Source organism: Lithobates pipiens, unplaced genomic scaffold (genome assembly GCF_037356315.1).
Source record: "Lithobates pipiens isolate NorthernLeopardFrog02 unplaced genomic scaffold, aLitPip1_a1.2 Scaffold_8, whole genome shotgun sequence".
NCBI classification, from domain to species: Eukaryota; Metazoa; Chordata; class Amphibia; order Anura; family Ranidae; genus Lithobates; species Lithobates pipiens.
In genome coordinates this window covers 265,821,764-265,845,910 of record NW_027507903.1, presented here as the reverse complement: position 1 = coordinate 265,845,910, position 24,147 = coordinate 265,821,764, and positions in this window count along the sequence as shown.

Sequence of the window (24,147 nt, the reverse complement as noted above, 5' to 3'; positions counted from 1 at the left end):
ACAATTGTGTACCTCAGTCTATCACCTACAGATGTAAGGGCTGATCGATAAGACCCTAAAATTTATGCTCAAGAGGGTTGTACAAAAAAGAGATTACAAATATTTGGATTGCTTATTCCCTTATGTTTGTCACTTATGTTTTCCATCAAAAGGATGACATTTGCCAGGTTTTCTCAATTTGAGTCAGTGTACCGAAGACCACGGGGTTGCTTGACCTTGTTAAGGGAAAGTGAATCTTCTACACATTAGACAGCGGTAGAGCATATCAACCAAATGAGAGAGAGAATTGCTAAGGTGATGCCTTTGGTCATAAGCATTTGCAGAGGGTGCAAAAAGCAAAGAGAAGGGTTTAGAACCTGTCTGCCAAACTTATAGTTCCAGGTTTAGGGCTAGGTGGTAGTGCTTACACCCATAGTAGAGCGCAAGTTCCTGGCCAGGTAGCAGGAGTAGTGATGGACGAACGTTTCGCCCGGCGGTCGTTTCGCGGCGAATTTCCGACATTCGCGGTCCGCACGTTCGAACGCCTTTTTCCGTCGTTCGCCGCGGCGGACTTACGTGTTTAATGTATACAAGAACTTTAACCTTTGGTGACACGTTTATCATGTGATACAGGACAGCCAATTGAGACATGACAGCACATGGACACTTGGACATTCCCCCTAACCTATAAATACACCCGATCCGGTGGCCATTTTACATTCTTTCTTCTGTTACGATAGGGACAGGTTCCTGTGTGGAGTAGGGAGAGATAAACCACTAGCTATTTGGTACACAAAAGTTCTTTTCAGGACTGGTATAGGTGTTAGGTGTTGATAGGTTTGCTGTGCTGCTGATTCTTGCAGCAGCCTGAGTGTCTTTTGTTAGTTTAGAGAAAGGGAAAGGACGGTGTATGCTACAGGGACAGCCAGATTAGTCTTTCATCATCATCATCATCATCATCATCATTAGCTGTTACTATCAAGGTCCACAAAAGAGCTGTTCCAGTAACCACTAATCGTTCTCTTTTTTTGCCAATTTGTATAGGGACAGGAAGGAAGCAGTGTTGTCAGGCAGTGAGGGTAATTTTAAAGACTTGCTGTTATTATTAGTTCCACAAAGGTTCTTTTCAGGACTGGTATCAGTGGTACAGTAATAGGCTTGTACATGTATAATATTCTTTCTTCCAAATATAGAAAGGATATTATACTTGACTGCTGCCCTTCTGCTGCAGTCTGCTAAACATTCACAACTCACTTGTTCCACAAAAGTTCTTATAAGGACTGGTAACTTGGTATAGGGTGCTACGGTACATAGGCTTGAGTGCGGTACAGTCTGCTGTTCTGTAAGGACCGCTATCGGTCCACAATAGATAGGGTTGACGTGCACCACTGCTGACCGCTGCCCTATACTGCAGCAGTCCTTCAGCGGTATAGGGACTGACGTACAGTCTGCTAATCACTAACACACAACCTGCTTGTTCCACAAAAGTTCTTATAAGGACTGGTAACTTGGTATAGGGTGCTACGGTACATAGGCTTGAGTGCGGTACAGTCTGCTGTTCTGTAAGGACCGCTATCGGTCCACAATAGATAGGGTTGACGTGCACCACTGCTGACCGCTGCCCTATACTGCAGCAGTCCTTCAGCGGTATAGGGACTGACGTACAGTCTGCTAAACACTAATACACAACCTGCTTGGTCCACAAAAGTTCTTATAAGGACTGGTAACTTGGTATAGGGTGCTACGGTACATAGGCTTGAGTGCGGTACAGTCTGCTGTTCTGTAAGGACCGCTATCGGTCCACAATAGATAGGGTTGACGTGCACCACTGCTGACCGCTGCCCTATACTGCAGCAGTCCTTCAGCGGTATAGGGACTGACGTACAGTCTGCTAAACACTAATACACAACCTGCTTGGTCCACAAAAGTTCTTATAAGGACTGGTAACTTGGTATAGGGTGCTACGGTACATAGGCTTGAGTGCGGTACAGTCTGCTGTTCTGTAAGGACCGCTATAGGTCCACAATAGATAGGGTTGACGTGCACCACTGCTGACCGCTGCCCTATACTGCAGCAGTCCTTCAGCGGTATAGGGACTGACGTACAGTCTGCTCACTTCCTTGACCCAAAAAAGCACACCGTACTATATGCCCCTACCCTCCTCTTTGAAGAGGTTGAGCGGTGTCATATTTCTACTGGGGCTGCTTATGATATCCCTGTGCTGTGCTGACTTCCTCCTGGGGGTTCTTATTATGAAGGGATCACACTATCCCTGTGCTGTGCTGACTTCCTCCTGGGGGTTCTTATTATGAGGGGATCACACCATCCCTGTGCTGTGCTGACTTCCTCCTGGGGCTGCTTACGGTGCTGCTGTCAGTGCTGTATGTCACGGTGCTGCTGTCAGCGCTGTATGTCACGGTGCTGCTGTCAGCGCTGTATGTCACGGTGCTGCTGTCAGCGCTGTATGTCACGGTGCTGCTGTCAGCGCTGTATGTCACGGTGCTGCTGTCAGCGCTGTATGTCACGGTGCTGCTGTCAGCGCTGTATGTCACGGTGCTGCTGTCAGCGCTGTATGTCACGGTGCTGCTGTCAGTGCTCTGTATTACGGTGCTGCTGTCAGATGCCTCTATCACGGTGCATGTGTCATTCCGGTATGTCACGCTGCTGGTGATCATCTCCTGCACCCTCTTCTTTGCCTACCCTGGTCCCTGACCTTCCCTCTCCTCCATTGCCTTCATTAGCTCCATAGTCCTGAATTGTTAGAACAATTTCCCAAATAAAATAAAAATGCTTGTAGTTATCGATCCCAAATTCACCTCATACATGTATTATGTCATTGTCCAGATGGTGGGACTACGTTTTACCCCCTAATAATTACCACGTGGCCGCAAATTCGACATGAAGGTTTGCAAAGTTCGCCTCCCATTGAAGTCAATGGGGCCCGCGGCGAACGTTCGGTTTCGCGAACGTTTGGGTCCGTTCGCATTTCGCTTTCGCGAAACGTCCCGTCGGAAGTTCGTCCATCACTAAGCAGGAGTCATTTGAGGTGGAAGAAAAGGTTGGTGTGGTAAATTGTAAAGTGCACCAACTTGGGAAGTTAAAGCCAAATCTACCATATGAATTTATTAACATCTTGGAAAAACTGAGGGCAGGAAGTTGCCTTGGCTGAGGTTAATTTTACGCACCATGTATGGTGGACCTAGTCCCAGTTGCCACCACCCTAAGCCAAGAAAAGGAGTTTATACAGGAGAATTGAGACATTTTTTTCAGGACTGCAAGGCCTTACCAGGGTGATCAAGCATGACATTGTCACAGAGCCTATTGTAAAGTTCCAAGTAAAACCTATCCTGATTGTTTTGGCACCTAAGCCCAGTGGAATTCTGCAGTTTTGTATTTATTTCAGGGAGCTCAATGAACTGCATATCTGATGCCCTGAGTAGATGGACCAGCCTAGTGTATTACCACCTTAGACCTCACCAATGAGTACTGGTAGATAATTTAACTAAGATGCCAGAGAAAAGACCATCCTCCAGAGGGTCATTTTCAATATAAAATGGGTTGCATTTTGCCCCAGCTACTCAGCTTTAATTACACTTGGGTGTATTTGGATGATTTTGTTATCTTCAGTAAAGACTGGGAGTCCCATCTTTCATGAGCTCAGACTGTGTTGGACTTTCTAAAAAAAGGAGGCATTTACCATTAATCCAGAAAAGCGTGCCATTGTGATGCAAGAGACCAGGTACCTGGGGTACATTGTGAGTAGGGGTTTGGTGAAACATCAGATGAACAAGGTAGAAGCTATTCAAACTTGGTCCTGTCATGTTGCAAAGAAACAGGCAAAAGCATGTCTGGGCATTTATGGGTACTACCATCTGTTTGTCCTACACTTCTTACCCTTTGTGAAGTGAGTCAGTGGCGCAGCAATCCTACACTTCCCCACTATTGCTGCGCCACTGAATCACTTCACAAAGGGTAAGGAGTAAGTCATCGTAAAGTGGAATGACAAGGCTGGAGAGACTTTTCTGGAGCTTAAAACAACTTTATGTCAGTATTCAGTGCTGGTTGCTCCAGACATCCTCAAAGAATTTGTTATCCAAATGGATTCCTCGCAACAGGGATGGGTCCTGGAATACTGGTATGTTCATCATTGTTTGTGTTATTGTCCTTTTAAAGTGGTTGTAAACCCTTGCTGTAGGTCCAAGAAATATCTCCTAAACCTACACGGTTTAGGAGATATTTGCCGAAAGACAGGCACCGCTGTCTACGGCGCGCAGGTGCACTGAGCGCACCGTGGTCAGCGGCAATATGCCGCAAGTTGCGGCTCCCGTGCGCATGCGCGGGGGTGACGTCATCGCGGCTTCGCCGAATGACAGCAGCGGAGCAGCGAGACCCACCGAGAAGATGGATGCGCTGGACTACAGGGGACAGCGGTGACTTTGCTGGCTCCTGTGTCAGGTAAGTGACACATAATGGACTACTATGCGATGCATAGTAGTCCATTATGCTTTACCTTTGCAGGGAATGAAAGAGGAAGTATACTCATCAGGGTTTACCTCCTCTTTAAGGAGGATGATTTGAGTACAGTTTGCTGTTCCCAGGGGTTCTCAACCGTGCAGGGGGAGGTATTCCAGTTAGAAAGGGGGAAACTAATTTACATGTTTTCCAGATTAAGTCCTTATATGGGATGCAGAATTTAGAAGCTTGGAGAGATATTGGTGGGAATACAGGTACTTTGGTCCTGAAGAGGTAAACCCGCCTGCAGAAAAGGCCTGCAAAGGAACAGGTGTCTGTGAGGCAGGACACACTAATGCCGCGTACACACGATCGAATTGTATGACTTACTTAGTCCGTTGAAACACATTTCAACGGACAATCCGCTCGTGTGTGGGCTTCAGCTGACTTTTTCAGCGTGAAGTCCGGAGTACTAAGAAGGTCGGTTTGCACACCAATCTTCCCGTCGTACTTTGGTTTCAGCGGACAATACGGTCGTCAGTATGCTAGTCCGACGGACAAAGAATGGCGCATGCCCAGAAAGGATTTACAGGGCGGAAGCGTTCTGTCTTGTAAAACTAGTGTTCGTATTGAAGCTAGCATATTCGTCATGCTGCTAATTTTGTGATCTTTTAATATAGCACATTCTTTTCTTCTTCATAATGCGAGAAAAGTGAAGTTGCTTTGCTGCTTATATTCACACAGAGTTATCACAAATGTCTTTATTCATCCTCATCTTATGATTAGTGATGGACGAACTTCCGACGGGACGTTTCGCGAAAGCGAAATGCGAACGGACCCAAACGTTCGCGAAACCGAACGTTCGCCGCGGGCCCCATTGACTTCAATGGGAGGCGAACTTTGCAAACCTTCATGTCGAATTTGCGGCCACGTGGTAATTATTAGGGGGTAAAACGTAGTCCCACCATCTGGACAATTACATAATACATGTATGAGGTGAATTTGGGATCGATAACTACAAGCATTTTTATTTTATTTGGGAAATTGTTCTAACAATTCAGGACTATGGAGCTAATGAAGGCAATGGAGGAGAGGGAAGGTCAGGGACCAGGGTAGGCAAAGAAGAGGGTGCAGGAGATGATCACCAGCAGCGTGACATACCGGAATGACACATGCACCGTGATAGAGGCATCTGACAGCAGCACCGTAATACAGAGCACTGACAGCAGCACCGTGACATACAGCGCTGACAGCAGCACCGTGACATACAGCGCTGACAGCAGCACCGTGACATACAGCGCTGACAGCAGCACCGTGACATACAGCGCTGACAGCAGCACCGTGACATACAGCGCTGACAGCAGCACCGTGACATACAGCGCTGACAGCAGCACCGTGACATACAGCGCTGACAGCAGCACCGTGACATACAGCACTGACAGCAGCACCGTAAGCAGCCCCAGGAGGAAGTCAGCACAGCACAGGGATGGTGTGATCCCCTCATAATAAGAACCCCCAGGAGGAAGTCAGCACAGCACAGGGATAGTGTGATCCCTTCATAATAAGAACCCCCAGGAGGAAGTCAGCACAGCACAGGGATATCATAAGCAGCCCCAGTAGAAATATGACACCGCTCAACCTCTTCAAAGAGGAGGGTAGGGGCATATAGTACGGTGTGCTTTTTTGGGTCAAGGAAGTGAGCAGACTGTACGTCAGTCCCTATACCGCTGAAGGACTGCTGCAGTATAGGGCAGCGGTCAGCAGTGGTGCACGTCAACCCTATCTATTGTGGACCTATAGCGGTCCTTACAGAACAGCAGACTGTACCGCACTCAAGCCTATGTACCGTAGCACCCTATACCAAGTTACCAGTCCTTATAAGAACTTTTGTGGACCAAGCAGGTTGTGTATTAGTGTTTAGCAGACTGTACGTCAGTCCCTATACCGCTGAAGGACTGCTGCAGTATAGGGCAGCGGTCAGCAGTGGTGCACGTCAACCCTATCTATTGTGGACCGATAGCGGTCCTTACAGAACAGCAGACTGTACCGCACTCAAGCCTATGTACCGTAGCACCCTATACCAAGTTACCAGTCCTTATAAGAACTTTTGTGGACCAAGCAGGTTGTGTATTAGTGTTTAGCAGACTGTACGTCAGTCCCTATACCGCTGAAGGACTGCTGCAGTATAGGGCAGCGGTCAGCAGTGGTGCACGTCAACCCTATCTATTGTGGACCGATAGCGGTCCTTACAGAACAGCAGACTGTACCGCACTCAAGCCTATGTACCGTAGCACCCTATACCAAGTTACCAGTCCTTATAAGAACTTTTGTGGAACAAGCAGGTTGTGTGTTAGTGATTAGCAGACTGTACGTCAGTCCCTATACCGCTGAAGGACTGCTGCAGTATAGGGCAGCGGTCAGCAGTGGTGCACGTCAACCCTATCTATTGTGGACCGATAGCGGTCCTTACAGAACAGCAGACTGTACCGCACTCAAGCCTATGTACCGTAGCACCCTATACCAAGTTACCAGTCCTTATAAGAACTTTTGTGGAACAAGTGAGTTGTGAATGTTTAGCAGACTGCAGCAGAAGGGCAGCAGTCAAGTATAATATCCTTTCTATATTTGGAAGAAAGAATATTATACATGTACAAGCCTATTACTGTACCACTGATACCAGTCCTGAAAAGAACCTTTGTGGAACTAATAATAACAGCAAGTCTTTAAAATTACCCTCACTGCCTGACAACACTGCTTCCTTCCTGTCCCTATACAAATTGGCAAAAAAAGAGAACGATTAGTGGTTACTGGAACAGCTCTTTTGTGGACCTTGATAGTAACAGCTAATGATGATGATGATGATGATGATGATGAAAGACTAATCTGGCTGTCCCTGTAGCATACACCGTCCTTTCCCTTTCTCTAAACTAACAAAAGACACTCAGGCTGCTGCAAGAATCAGCAGCACAGCAAACCTATCAACACCTAACACCTATACCAGTCCTGAAAAGAACTTTTGTGTACCAAATAGCTAGTGGTTTATCTCTCCCTACTCCACACAGGAACCTGTCCCTATCGTAACAGAAGAAAGAATGTAAAATGGCCACCGGATCGGGTGTATTTATAGGTTAGGGGGAATGTCCAAGTGTCCATGTGCTGTCATGTCTCAATTGGCTGTCCTGTATCACATGATAAACGTGTCACCAAAGGTTAAAGTTCTTGTATACATTAAACACGTAAGTCCGCCGCGGCGAACGACGGAAAAAGGCGTTCGAACGTGCGGACCGCGAATGTCGGAAATTCGCCGCGAAACGACCGCCGGGCGAAACGTTCGTCCATCACTACTTATGATTAATATTCCAATTCGAGAATAAATAAAAAAAAAAAACGGACGAATTAAGCTGAAGTCTGAAAAGCGCGAATCGTCTCTAACCAAACTTCCACTAACGCAAAGTCAGCAGAAGGAGCCCAAAGGGTGCTTTGCTGTGTCAGGGACTTCCTATTTCTAGTCCCGTCGTACGTGCTGTACGTCATCGCGCAAGCTTTCGTCGGACTGTTTGTGTATCCGTGTGTGGCCAAGTCCGTTCAGTAGAAAGTACGCCGGATTGTCCGTAGGATTGTATGACGGACTAAGTACGTCATACAATTCGATCGTGTGTACGTGGCTTTAGGAGACAGAGAGTAGACTGCTTGTGACTGATACACTGCTAAACGGCTGGTGACCTGGCCTTTGACCTCTGAAGCAGGTGGAGACCCAACCCCGTTAAGGGAGAGGTTTTGCGGGCGGTGAGCCAAAAGTTTGATTTTCGTACCAGGGGTGTGAACTGCTTTTTTTTTTTGTGCTGTGCTATTTTGTACTTTCTTCAAAAGCACGAGAAAAATTCAGGACAAACTAAAATGATTTACATTCCTAATAAAACCAGCATTACCCACAAAACAACATAAATGGACTCATTGTCATGTTCAAGAAACCAGTTTGAGATGATTTGAGCTTTGTGACATGGTGTATTATCCTGCTGGAAGTACCCATCAGAAGATTGGTACACTGTAGTCATAAAGGGATGGACATGGTCAGCAACAATACTCAGGTAGGCTGTGGTGTTTAAATGATGCTCAATTGGTACTAAGGGGCCCAAAGTGTACAAAGAATATATCCCCCCCACACCTTTACACTACCACCACCAGCTTGAACCATTGATACAAGGCAGGATGGATCCATGCTTTCATGTTGTTTATGCCAAATTCTGGCCATACCATCTGAATGTTGCAGCTGAAATCAAGACTCAGATAATGTTTTTCCAATCTTCCATTGTCCAGGTGAGCCTGTGCGAATTGTAGCCTCATTTTGCTGTTCTTCACTTACAGGAGGTGGCACCCATTGCGGTCTTCTGCTGCTGTAGCCCATCTTCTTCGAGGTTTGATGTGTTTTGCCTTCAGAGATGGTATTCATTATACCTTGGTTGTATCGAGTTGTTATTTGAGCTACTGTTGCCTTTCTATCATCTCAAACCAGTCTGCCCATTCTCCTCTGGCCTCTGACATAAACAGGGCTTTTTAATCCACACAACTACCGCTCACTGGATATTTTCTCTTTTTCAGACCATTCTCTGCAAACCCTAGAGATGGTTGTGCATGAAAATCCCAGTAGATCAGCAGTTTTGAAATACTCAGACCAGCCCATCTGGAACCAACAACCATGCCATGTTCAAAGTCACTTAAATCCCCTTTCTTCTCCATTGAATACTCAGTTTGAACTTCAGCAAGTCGTCTTCACCATGTCCAGACGCCTAAATGCATTGAGTTGCTGCCATGTGATTAGCTGATTAGCAATTAGTTTTACCAAGCAATTGAACAGGTGTTCTTAATACAGTGTCTGCTAAATGTACAGTACATTTATTTGTGAATTTAGTTGTTTGGAAAACAGCACATTACACATTCTATTTCAAAAGGACACTAGCACAGCAAATACAGATCTGACATTTTTCTTTATACTTATGTTACTCCTTCATTAAGTCTTATAAATGCTTTCTGCTGTTGTCCTGGTAACTAGTCAACCTTTTCATAGATGACAGTTAGTAGCAAAGCCATTAATGAACCAAAACCAGTGGAGTTGATTACTAAGAAAGTACAATTTCGCTTTGCTCATTAACTCTGTATTTTCTTACATCTGATCGTTTGCAAAGGAAACTACTATTTTTCAGTCCAACTCCAGCTGCATTTCATTTCTGATAAAGCGGCGTAGTAGGGTATGTTCAACTTTATTGTGGTCTGTGTCCCCATTTTGGAGATTTCTCATGACCTCTATATTTGATGGGAGAGAGACAAAATAGCAAGCGAGTAAGTCCCTCCACCCAATTAAGACACAGAAAGCAATAAAAGCACAGTTTCTAGTAAAATAAGGAAGGTCCCCTTTCAGAACTTTATTGCTGTCAGTGTCCCTGTTAGGGAGATTTTACCTCGCCTTTTATCCAGGAGACGGGTGTCAGACCGAGAAGTGGGGAGACTCTTTTCATCACAGAGGATTACAGCTTTGAACTCATTACAGTGGCGCTAATCCTCCCCAATGTATCTAAAACTATAACAAAAAGTTTTGGTTGGTGTTGAGCTTCATATTCCTCTGCACAGGATGGGGTGTGCAAAATGAACCCAGATTCATATGGCTAAGTGGAAAATAATATATTGCCCCCACTGAGCCTGAAAACCAATAGCCATAACATATTCAGTTTAGAAACACTTTCTTTTCTCCAGTGAGTTTTACATATATATATATATATATATATAGACGGCTGTGTTCCTTAATACTTTGAACGAGCTATATACAAATACATATGGCTGTTCTCATTTCATAAGATCACATAATTAGGCAGTTATTTTTGACAACAAAACAATTAAAGGGTTTATTTTAGAATATGAATAAAATACTAATTAACATATGGTATTTCAAGTTGTGTTTTCATTAAAATTTCAGATTGGTAAAAACTGACGTTTATTTTACTGTTGGTGATGTATTTTAATTTAGTCCCTAATTATTTTCTAAAAAAAAATCTCACTAAAGTATTTTTAGCTTGTATGAAAAGACAAATACATGAAAGAGTATTAATAATATCAATATCTGGAAACTCATTTTCTCATTGTAGCAATAAGTAAAATTTTTAGATATGTTTCCGATGAAAGGATACATATGACAACTGTAAGACGTTCTTTCTTTGGAACATGTATTGTTCCCAAAACAAAGAACTGCTGAACGTAAAATGTAATGACTGATACATCAAAATCAAATTCTTTTCATCACATACTTCTTTTCTTTATGGCAAGCTTGTTTTTTATAAACGTAATAGAGCTTCATTCAGTCATTTTTCAAGTGCTATGATAATAATGTGTCCACTGCTTCTTTTTTGCCAGGCAATAAAGTTTTTTTTATTATTATTTTTACAGCTAGAAACTCATGCCATTGATAGTTTTATATGTATCTTTTACAAGCTGTTCTGAAATGACACTTGACAAGGGAGTACATTGTCACAAATATTGCAATGTCACTGCATTTTGTTTCATGCAATTTTTGTCCTGTGCTGCCTGAAACATTCTCATTTGTTTTCATGTTGTGCAAGTAAATCCCCAGTACTTGCTATTTCTTCAATGTGCTAGCACTCATTTATAACTGTTGCTACCTACAATACATTTCTTTTAGAACTTTAAGAATTTCATGAAAAATCTGTACAGCCTCTTTTATCGACAGATGAAACTAGAAAAAAAACAATACATTTAAATAAGTGGTAAGACTGAACCATTGTAAACATAATAAAAAAAAAATATTTATGTAAAATAAAAAAGAAACGACATTTAGAAAAGCGCATCAAAAAGGTAAACTGCCACAGCAAAAATCCTACTTTACATTATTATAGGTCATACTAAATCTTTTTCAGCTGACTCTTCTGATATAGTCAACAGTGTAATGTTTTCTAGGTGCTATTGACATGGGATTTTCAACGCATCTTGGTAACAATCCATACATTCAAAGAAACCAAGTGATGAAACAAATAAAAGCACAGTGTAAAAATAAAAAATACAAAGTAAAATAAATAATAATAAAAACTATTTAAAGCCCACACATCCCTCTGTACATCCCTCTGTACTCCCGCGCAGAAGCGAACACATACGTAAGTCACACATGCATATGTAAACGGTAGTGCTAGACCTCCTCTGTAACTCCAAATTAGTAACCTTAAAGGCATTTAAAGCATTGCCTATGGAGATTTTTAAGTTCCATAGTTTGAAAAATTGTAACAATCACCATTTTAGTCCCTAAGGTCTCTGATAAAAAAAATTACAATGTTTGGGGATTATAAGTAATTTTCTAATAAAACTTACTGACTTAAACAAAAAGTGCCATAAAATGTTTGGTCTTCAAATGTTTAATATAAGCTAGTTCTTTGTGGGCAACAATAAAAAAAAATCCCACAAAATCCCACATTTCGAATCTGAATTAAGCAGAAGGGATGATGGCAACCACATGCCAATGGATATGAGTTATGATTTTTTCTGAATTACAGGGTGAATAATACACCCAGACCTTGTTTATTAGCTCATACCATTGGACATGGACCCCACCTACTATATTTGAAAAATATGTTTTTTTTCTCTTCCATTTGTGAAATTAACCCGAAGGAGAGGCGTTGATTGTTTTGTTTTTGTTTTTAATTTAAATTTTTTTTAAATCAATTTATATCAGAGAAAACATTAATCCTATAGGTCTGAGAATTCAGATCTTTCCAATATTAGAAAATATCTCTAAAGAGCTTAAGACTAATTGGGAAATTAAACTTAATGAGTGTTCAAGAGAACCTTATGATGCTAAAAAATGCAAAATGAATATCGACAACAATTAGGCGATGGATGTACAAATGAATTCCTTGTATGTTAGACTGCTTCCCTTGAAGGGCCATGAAAATTATGCGAATTTGGAAAATAAACTTAGAGAACATCTTCTAGCCTTTGGGAAACAAACCTAGGACAAAAAAGAAAAGAAATACTGAAGCGATAAAAATGCCTTCAGTGATGGTCGAGCATACAAATGGAATAATGTTGAAAAGGATAAAAAAAAAAAAAAAAAAGATTCAGGATGACATAAATAAGGTGAATGATTATTCCTCTGACACTCCATCTAATTCCTCCTCTTCAGTTTCCTCCAGTACAGGTCAATTCTTTGGAAAAAGAAAGGGCCCGTTTCCCAAACAGCACGAGATGGAGGGTGAAATTCAACAAAAAAGTAAAAAAACGACATTAGACTTCCCCATGGAGCCAACACAAGGTGGAAGGAGCAGTGAAAGAGAACTTCCCTTAAAGGTGTCTCCTTGAATAGAGGTAAAGGAAATATGAATAACCAAAACCAAATTAGACCTGGGAGCAATTTTGAAAACTCCTCGTACTCAACTTGATGATTTCTTAGACAAAAGCAAGGTACTACCATTGTCCCAGCCACCTCCGATGCAATAGGGAACAGAATCACCCATGATCAAATCAATGCAGGAGAGAGACTAAAGAGAGAGACTAGAGAGACTTTGGCAGAACATGGGGTATTGTCTTTAGGTCTGTCTTTTTGTCCCAATGATAGTAATGATAATTTCGAGACTATCAAGGATTTAAATCTGTTTGCTAGAAAGCTCCTTTTTAAGAACTTATATACCAAGCAAGTGCATAAAGAGCCAAAATTAGCACCCAATTTGAAAGCTGCAGATTTTAGGGCACTTCGGGACTTGAATCTGCTGCTACAGGAGCATGCAACGCTAGATGGAACATGGGAGGAGGAGATAAAGATTGAGGAAGCTGAAGAGGAGGAAAAGGGAGATCCTATCAAAAAATTTTACAATTCGCACAATTTTCCACCCCTCAACCAAAACCCTGCTCTAGCATTATTTATCAGACAAGTTACCAAGGAGATTGAAATCTTAGAAAAAGATAAGGCCCCTCAAAATTTAAATCCAGATCAAAAACATGCCAAGTCCCTAAAAAAACAATTCAGGAAATACGATTAAAGCATCGGATAAGGGAGACATTGTTGTCCTTATGGACAATATTGATTATGAAAACATGTGTTTGAAAATACAAAAAAATGCTCAATCTCTGCATCACTAGTGGATAGATTTAATTCAGAATTCTATACAATAATTGGTGAAGCCTATAATGAAGGGGCTATTACCAAGGATACTTGGCATTTCATTTGAACCAGACATCCTCGGGTGCCCACTTTGTATGCCTTGCCTAAGGTACATAAAAATTTACGTAACCCTCCTGGAAGGCCCATTATTTCAGGGAATGGATACATTTTGGAAGGTACAAGTCAAATCATTGATCAATACCTCAGACCCCGATTTGCCTTAATAAATCATAGATACGATCCATCTTCTACAAATATTAGAAGAGTTAGTGATTCCACAATCAGCATTCCTAGTTACTATCGATGTGGAATCGCTATATAATAGCATTCCACACAATCTGGGTATTGCAGCCATAGATAAAGTTCTTAGGCAAAGGACAACTAACAATTGGAAGTTCAATCTCTTTGTGTTACATATGCTTGATTTTATATTAAGACACAATGTTTTTCTCTTTAAGGGCTCCCACTACCTCCAGGTACAGGGAGTGGCTATGGGGACGTGCTGTGCACCCTCATATGCCAATCTGTACCTGGAGGAGTGGGAGAAAGACTTTCTGTAAGGAGAACAGTCATCTGTGTATACGTGCCAGATTTTAACGTGGCAGCGTTACATAGATGACGTTCTAATTATTTGGGACAACCCTGAAACCATGTTGAAGGACTGTTTGCAGCTGATGAATCAAAATAGCTTCAACCTTTTCTTCTCCATGACATATAATCTTGACCAAGTCAACTTTTTGGATATCAATATCCAAAAAGAATCTGATAGGAGATTAAAAAGCAAACTGTATAGGAAAGAAACAGCAGGCAACACTCTGCTTCCTGCAGATAGATTCCATCCGGAACCTCTTAAAAAATCCATCCCCTTCAGTCAATTTCTAAGAATCAGAAGAAATTGTATTTCCGGTGACAAATTCCAAAATTAATCTGATGAACTTACGAGGAGATTATTAAGTAGAGGCTATACAAAATCTACTGTCATGGTTTTGCAACAGTTTGCTTACCTGTTTCCATGTGTTCATCTCTAGAGACCAGCCGACCCTCACCTGACTGCTTTTGTAATCCATCCTCTGGCATGACTCCACCCTAGCTCCTATCAGAGAGCTCTATATTGACCTGTGCACTGCAGGCCATCCCGGCTGATCAACCATTGTGTATCCTTTGTGTTTTAGCTTCCTGTTACCTGCCGTGTGCTCGTCTGTTGTTCCGTTACCGACTTTGGCGTGTCCTTGACTATCCCTGTTTGCCTGTGATCCTGACCTTTTGGCGTGTCCCTGACTATTCCTGTCTGTTTGTGGCCCCGACCTTGGCTTTGTCCCTCACTATCCCTATCCTCCTGTTGCCTACTGTGGGTGTGAGCAGGGGGACCCTGGGGGTCGCGACCTGGAGCCAGTTGCAGCCAAGTCCATCCTCACCACTAGAGGCGCTGGTGAACACCTGCTGGCTCTTAGACTCCGCGCCCCAGGGAATCTTACGCTCTAACCCCAGTGGGATCTGTCTCCCGTCCGCAGCAGTCAGCCGTAGGGTCCACAACCTTGCGGTGCACTCCTAATCCCTACGGTGTGCATCTGTCACCTCGCCTCAAGGTGACCTGACATCTACACTCAAAAAGGCCTTCAACTGAGTTAAAGGCTTGAATAGAAAAGGTCTAATTTTCAAACCTAAAATCAAAAAGAAAGATAATACCACCAGAATCATTATGAGGTTCTTAAATGAGCATTATCAGATTAAAAAAATTATCAATATATACTGGCCAATTCTTTCGGAAGATCCTGTCTTAAAAACGTTGGTGAGCTCTAAACCACAAATTACTTATAAAAAAGCAAATTCACTGGGTAATAACCCAAAGTGAATACAAAGGAGACAAGAGAAAAGATCCTTGTAAAACTTGGGGGACATACCCTTGTGGGCTATGTTCCCAATGTGGTGTTATAGGTAGGAGGACCACACTGGCACTGCCAAATGGGGAGACATTCACCCTGAAGCATTATGCCTCTTGTAAATCTCAGGGGGTTGTCTAACTCATGCAGTGCCAGTGTGGTGCCTTCTACATAGGCAAAACCAAAACAGGAGTTTGGGAAGCGAGCAGAGAAGCATATGCACAGTATGCACACATGCAATCTCTTTGTACCATTGGGCAGGCATGTTGCCAGACAACACAATTACAGAATCCCACAGGTCAACTTCACAGTACTTGATAGATTACATATACCTATTAGAGGGGTAGATTGGAACAAAAATCTGCTCCAGCGCGAAATGCGTTCAATTAGACATCTGAAGGCCACAACCCCTCCTGGCCTAAATGAGGCAGAATGTTTCAGACTCTTTTTGGAGGGCTTTAGTTTGGGAAAAACAGATTGAGTTGGTGGAAATTTTTGAGAAATATGGAAATTGTCATCTTAATCTTTCTTTTTCCAAATATTTTGGCTAGATTTCTTTTAGGTGAGACTTTGCAAAAACATGTTTTGGGCTATCTGTCCTGCCCTTACCACTGCAATTTCCCCAATTATGGGCCCAGGTGAGGGGTGTTTTTAACAGCATCAGAGGTTTGTCAATTTAGGGGTATTTATGTATAATTTTTTGCACATTGTTTTCTTTTGTTTTATATGTTGATGCATGGGACACCATCTCATGCATCTTTGGCTCTGACATATACATCTCCCCTATGGAATGTCCGTTGGAGGGGGAATTACTTGCTCCTTCCTCACTTCTTGCTTCCTTTTTTAGGGGCAAGGTGAAGGGTTGGACAGGAGTTCTTTCCATGCTCACTGCATCCCTGCCTGGAAAAGGGGGGCCCCATGTGGTCATATACCACATTAGGGGCTGCCTTTATCCTGGTGACCACCCTGGGTGGCGGGTTTATTCTTTCCATCCCGGGGGTCGCACTAGGAACTTTGCCAGTGGTTACTATTCCTGTTTAAGACCCACCACATCGCAGCTTAATCTGGATCATGGTGAGGTCTAGCATATTGTACAAGCAGTGTGCAAGTGGTAGAGTAATGGAACCCTTTCCATAAAACAGCTATATTTACCCATTTTGGTACAAAATGGAATTTGGGCACCTAGGTATACTACCAGTACTCTTAGGGTCACCGACTGGGTGGTTCTGTATGGTCTTGGTGGATCCTTGCATTTTGGTGACAATGCCATTTTTGGGCATTGTTTTGTATTGTAATGTTTCCTTGTTTTTACAGGGCGGTCTTCTTTAAGACAAGAGGGCAGGTCTTTGCATTTAGTGGCATGAATCCATGCACTGGACTAATGGGCGTGTTCCATAGGCGTCACATCTGGAACGCAAACATCGTGGCCAGGCATGCGCAGATTTCCTAGGGGATCACATGACACAGAACGCCGTGCATCATCGTTAGTGATGGGGTGATGTGTCTGCTGGTGCACATGGGACCCTACGTGCTCACGTCTGGAATGCAAATATTGAGGCCAGACGTGTGACTATTTCATATTGGAATTATCTGAATGTGGCGCATTAGCGTGAATGAGGGCACGGCGCATTGATATGCGCCACGTGAGGGGTGGCACAGCGCATGAATATGCGCCACATCGTCGCGCGCGCTTGATATGCCCACACCACCATAAAAAGGACATCAAGGGAGACAGATGGCGCCATTCCCTTTCTCCAATGGAGATGCTGCAGGAGAACACCACAGAGTGAGACAGCGATAAACTTGAACCCCATTACAGAGCTTCTTATCTCTTATGATAGGGTAAGATTGTATTATTGCTTTTTCCTGGGGGGACTTTCCTGGACCTTTAATGATCAGGGGCTAATTTAAGGTGTTTACAATCCTGGTCTTTCTCTTATAGTGTTCTTGGTGAAGCTACATCTTTTTTAAGTGCCATTTGTGGATTACTATATCCAGTCTCCCTGTATGGGTTGTTAGAGAGGCTTGAATGGACCTGTCTGAATGAGGTGAAGGCTTCCTCTCTCCTTTGGTTATTGGGGAAATGCATGTGCTGTTGTGAACCAATTTTAAATAGTAAGTTATTGCAATATTTTTTTAAAGTATATTGTGATTAGTATTGTTTTTGATATACATGTAATGGATTCTGTTCAATATATTATAGAGAATGTTACAATATCTCATCCCTGAATAAGATTATATTTCCTAAAATATCGAAACGTGTTGGTGGACCTGCTCATTCCGCTACCATCAGTCCTCTGGAGGTCTTGGGATCATCAAACGGATAGTATCATTCTCTTACCATTCATTGTTTTAAGACAAGATATAGATTGTATATTTTCATTTTTTCATTTTTGCTATGTATGTTCTTTACGAATTGATGTTAACATTTTGTACAATAAATTAAATATATTTTTTATAAATTCTTTTTTCTTATTGTTGCCCACAAAATCCCACAAAATAGAGGTAATTTCAAGTCTGAATTAAGCAGAAGAGATGATATAATTAGTTATAATTTTTTTTCAATATCAGCTGGTTCAGTCTCAACTGATGGCCAAAAAAGGTATCTCATTACCAAGGTGTCACACAAGAAACCACTCATGATGGATCAAAGCAAAGGCCTCTCTCAAGACATGTTGAAAATAATTGTTGGACTCATGAGCTGTGGCATGTTATTGCCATCATCCCGGAAATGGTAAATACAATTGAATGACACCTCAAAATTATTTGGGATTTTTAAGGCAATATGGAAAAAATATTATACTAAAATATATATGAAAAAATATAAATTTTATTACAAATATCAAAAAACATTACAATAACAAAGAAATCCATAAAATGACAGTGTTGTGCTAACATATGTATATAGCATAAAATAATACTACATGCGTGGACTTTATGCAACAAAACAGGCGGCTCTTTTTCCTACGCGTTTCGAAAAATATGTATTAATAATTTCTTCTTCAGGGAAGCCACTGTCTGTGAACACACAACAAGCAATAAATATTTCAAAAAATACATTTATACACATAACATAATACATTAAATCCCAATACTTGAATACTCACATGCTGATTTTTTATGCCAAAGTAGGCATTTTCTCTTATTTTGGCGACCGTCCCAAAGACGGAAAGACAAGCCAAAAGGGAGAAGATTGAACCAAGAAAGTGAAGATGGTAAAGATGGTAGGGATCTGTTACAATGTCACCACATTCAAAGCCCTGGAGTCAAACAGACTCAACAAAGGATGGGAATAGAAGATTCCTTTGCGTATATATCCAATGGCCCATCAGATAGAGAAATGTTATATTGTATGAACCTCAGTCTTGTCTAGGGAACCTAAAACAAAGAGAACCAAGGAATATTTTAGTCTAATCCCTGTCGTTGCATTTATCATAGAGAGGGGGTTCCTAAATCATAGCTTACCGCATATCAAGGTTCCAAGTTCCTAGATCAGTGTTTCCCAGTTTTCCTACCAATATCATCAGATCTGGAGAATCCAAAGGACATGAGGAAATTCCCACCTGCATAGGGCTTCTGGCGTCTGCCTTAAATTGCCCATATTGAGTGGATTGGCGCCAAGAAGTCCCCCAATGGGAATAGTGACTCCTCCCATTTATCCAGCAAATCTTTCTAATAGGAGGTTCTTTAAAGAACTCCTCCTCCTTATTAGCAATATCTTTTTTGATTGGAGGTCTCACTTGGAGATTACTCCAAGTATAAGACCCATTATTGGTCTAACAGCGGCGTTATTGCCGCTATTTGTCGCACTTCCAGTGCGTCATCTTCCGCCGGAACTGGAAGTGACGTCATTTTCACCCGGAACCGGAAATGACGTCATTTTCCCCAGAACCGGAAGTGACGCTTTTTTTTTTTTTTTGAACTTCCGGAAGTAACAGCCTCTCCACATTAGGCAATGACTGTATGCAACAACCACAGATGATTTCCACATACATTCTGAAAGGAACAAATGGACATGTGTCGGTGTCGTTCCCGACAAAGACGACACCATCCATTCTTCCAAATTATATCCAACAGGGGAAGAATCAAATAATGAATGATGGATCACTAAATCTATTGCAATCTACTTCAAGGGGCTTGTCCCAATCGGCTCTTATTGATGGGCATGTGGAAATTAATCCACAAAAATGACTATAAATTCACAGATGAACACCAATTGAATTTGTCCCCTGTGATATGTCACTAAGGCAAGAACTAAAACCACCGACACAGAAATAAATTGAATAAACACCGGACCGCCACACCAGGTGGCCATCGGGGGTAAAGCCAGTGCCCACGTAGGTGGCCAAAAAACAGGAAGGGGAAAAAAGGGTAAAATATAACCCCAAAACAACCCCCTCCTAATGAGGCCACACAAGTGGGCTTACCTGTGCCGGGAATGCGGTGACCACAGATCCTATCAAATCCATCATAAGTCACACTTATGAACATGTGTTGAAGACATCAAGTATTGTTCACATAAAAGAGATTATATACAAAAATACAAATATATATTTATTATTATTTTTAGATTTAACGAGAAAAACCCTTTCTAAATCCCAGGAAATCACACCTAGGTGAGGAGCCCAATTGTCCACCAACCAACTTATTATTCAGTTTTTCCTGAAACATAGCCCTCTAGAAATGGCCTAAAACTCTCTGTTTCATTAAGCCCTGGATAGATTGTAGCTTCCAAGAGTTTAATCCAACGCATTTCGCATTGCAAGAGTATTTTGTTCCAATCCCCCCCTCTGATTGGTATATGTACCCGATCTACCACAGTAAAATTTACAACAGGCATCCTATGTGCATGAACCTCTGCAATATGTCTCCCCAAGGGGAGGTAGAGGTTGAAAATCCTCATGGCGAACAGATGTTTGCTTATACGTTGACCAAATTCTTGTTTGGTCTTTCCAATATAGAAAGCCCCGCACTCACATTGGAACAGGTAAACAACGCCTTTGGTTTTGCAATTAGCAAAATGCTTTAATCGGAAACTCTCACCGTTGGGTAACTTGAAGGTTGTCCGTTGCTTTATGTATTCACAAAAGGAGCAAGACCCACATGGGTATGTTCCCCAGATTTTACATGGATCTAGGCGTTGGTTACCCTTGTACTCACTTTGTACCAATGAGTCTCCAAGGGAGCCGGCTTAACGAAAAGTAATTTGAGGTTTTGGGGTGACAACAGTCGATAGTTGATACTTGATCCTCTGTCAATATTGACCAATATTTTTTCATGTTTATTCGAGAACCGTAGTATTAATCTACCGTATATACTCGAGTATAAGCCGAGTTTTTCAGTCCACTTTTTGGGCTGAAAAAAGCCGCCTCGGCTTATACTCGAGTCACTGAAAATTTGCCCGAGCTGGAGGAGAAAAAGGGGCGGGGCCATGTCGCTGGCTGACGCTGGTGAATGGCCTGTCAGTTTGCCGGTCAGCACAATCCCCTCATCTTTCGATTCCCTTCGTTATAGTTTTTTTTTTTCCTTCGATGTGCTCTATGTCTGCAGCGGGGAGGGGACTCTTTCCTCTGTTTCGGGCGCGGAGGAATACAGCCTCTGCACCCGCTCCGCAGACCGCACATCGTTACTGCAGTGGGGGGACTCTTTCTTTTATTTCGGGCGCGGAGGAATCTCTGCACGCGCTCCGCACACCACACAGTATTAGCATAGGATACTGTGTGCTGCGGAGTGATATGCCCAATCCCCTCTCTCTCTCTCTACACAGGACTACCATAGAAAGAAGCAGAGAGAGCAGGGGCCGGGCAATCCAGTGTATGGAAGTAAAGGTGAGGTGAATTCACGAGGCATACGGTAAATTATGGAAAAAAAAAAACCTGCTTTTGTCTCATACTGTGTCATACTGTCATACTGTAGATACTGTAGATTAGAATCCTGTAATTTTTTTGTACCGTAATTGTTTTTTTAAAATCTTTAAAAAAAAAATTAAAATCTTAAGCAATTTTGTACGGTACTTAAAGGCTGGGTTCACACTGCAGAGGTTACGAGAACCGGATGTGATTCGCACTGCACTGCAGTGCAAATCACATGCGGTCTCTGTGCGATGCGAGTTCAGCCATACAGATAGTATGGCTGAATTGGCATCGCACGTGGCCCAAACTCACACAGGACCCTTTTTTTGGTCCGCAGCAGAATCGGATCGCATGGGTGTTCACACCATGCGATCCGATTCCTGTCCGAGTTTGCAGATCGCACTGCGATATGCGAACTGATCTGGGGGTGTCATTAACATTTCATTGACACTCCCAGCAGTTCGCATAGGGCAGTGTGAAGTGCCGCTGGGAGGTATGCGATGCGGGAACCCGCCGCGGATTTGCGGTGTTCCCGCATCGCTGCAGTGTGAACCCAGCCTTTTTAAACATAATTTTAATAATTGCACTTTAGGCTGGGTTCACACTGCAGCGGGAACGCCGTGAATCCGCAGTGTTTTCCCGCATCGCATACCTCCCAGCGGCACTTCACACTGCACTATGCAAACTGCTGGGAGTGTCAATGAAATGTTAATGACACCCCCAGATCAGTTCGCATATCGCAGTGCGATCTGCAAACTCGGACAGGAATCGGATCGCATGGTGTGAACACCCATGCGATCCGATTCTGCTGCGGACCAAAAAAGGGTCCTGTGTGAGTTTGGGCCACGTGCGATGCCAATTCAGCCATACTATCTGTATGGATGAACTCGCATCGCACAGAGACCGCATGTGATTTGCACTGCAGTGGACCACATCTGAAGAAATCGTGGCGAGGCGCCGCAAAAAAAATGTGTCTAATGTGTTATCCAGAGCATTATTACAATGGCTACTGTATATTTATTGGGCAGGCTGTATACCGGTATGTGTCTAATGTGTTATCCAGAGCATTATTACAATGGCTACTGTATATTTATTGGGCAGGCTGTATACCGGTATGTGTCTAATGTGTTATCCAGAGCATTATTACAATGGCTACTGTATATTTATTGGGCAGGCTGTATACCGGTATGTGTCTAATGTGTTATCCAGAGCATTATTACAATGGCTACTGTATATTTATTGGGCAGGCTGTATACCGGTATGTGTCTAATGTGTTATCCAGAGCATTATTACAATGGCTACTGTATATTTATTGGGCAGGCTGTATACCGGTATGTGTCTAATGTGTTATCCAGAGCATTATTACAATGGCTACTGTATATTTATTGGGCAGGCTGTATACCGGTATGTGTCTAATGTGTTATCCAGAGCATTATTACAATGGCTACTGTATATTTATTGGGCAGGCTGTATACCGGTATGTGTCTAATGTGTTATCCAGAGCATTATTACAATGGCTACTGTATATTTATTGGGCAGGCTGTATACCGGTATGTGTCTAATGTGTTATCCAGAGCATTATTACAATGGCTACTGTATATTTAATGGACACAGGCAGGCTGGACGGTATATTTAATGGACACAGGCAGGCTGGACGGTATATTTAATGGACACAGGCAGGCTGGACGGTATATTTAATGGACACAGGCAGGCTGGACGGTATATTTAATGGACACAGGCAGGCTGGACGGTATATTTAATGGACACAGGCAGGCTGTATATTTAATGGGCACAGGCAGGACACTGGTAGAATGTACGGTACCGTATATTATGAGCCCTAACACAGGCTGCTCTATGCAAACAGTCATGTCATCACTTTCTGTAATATCAGCCTGCATTAGGCCTCAAAAGGTACCCAAACAAGTCTTTTTTTTTTTATCCTGTTAGAAATGGATCCCAACACTTCTACCGGTAATCCTGGACCAAAAGAAAAACGCAGGTCATTCGAAGCTGGTTTCAAACTTAAGGTTGTGTCAAGAGCAGAAGAAAGCAATAACAGTATTGCAAGTAGGGAATTTTGTGTTGATGAAAAACAAGTGAGGGAATGGCGGAAAAAGAAAGCTGACTTGGAAAAGATTCCAAAGGCAAAAAAAGCTCAACGTGGTTTAACAACTTCATATGGGGCTCTAGAGACTGAATTGCATAAATGGGTTATGGAGTGTCGTCAAAATGGTTACTGCGTAACACGCATGGGAATTCGCTTACGTGCCCTTCAGATGGCTAAAGATGACAAATTAAAAGCACCAGGCATTGAAAAATTTGTTGCGTCAGCAGGATGGTGTACCCGCTTCATGAATAGGTTTGGCCTATGTTTGCGGCAAAGAACAAAGATTTCACAGAAGTTGCCAAAAGACCTTGATGAAAAAGTGATGTCATTCCATTCATTCATCATAAAACAAAGAAGGATCCATAACTATGACCTGGGAGATATTGGAAATATGGATGAAACACCGATGACCTTTGATCTTCCAAGCAACAGAACTGTGGCAAGTTTGGGAGACAAAACTATTTTTCTCAGAACCACAGGAAATGAAAAAAATCATTTCACAGTTGTTCTGTCATGTTTGGCTAATGGAACAAAGCTGCGGCCTGTCATTATTTTTAAAAGAAAGACCTTGCCTAAAAAGGTCAAATTCCCACCACGAATTACAGTGCGCGCACATGTGAAAGGCTGGATGGATGAAGACGGAACAAAAAAATGGCTGGAAGAAATTTGGAAAGAACGACCAGGAGCAGCCTTAAAGAAAAAACCATCATTGCTAGTTTGGGA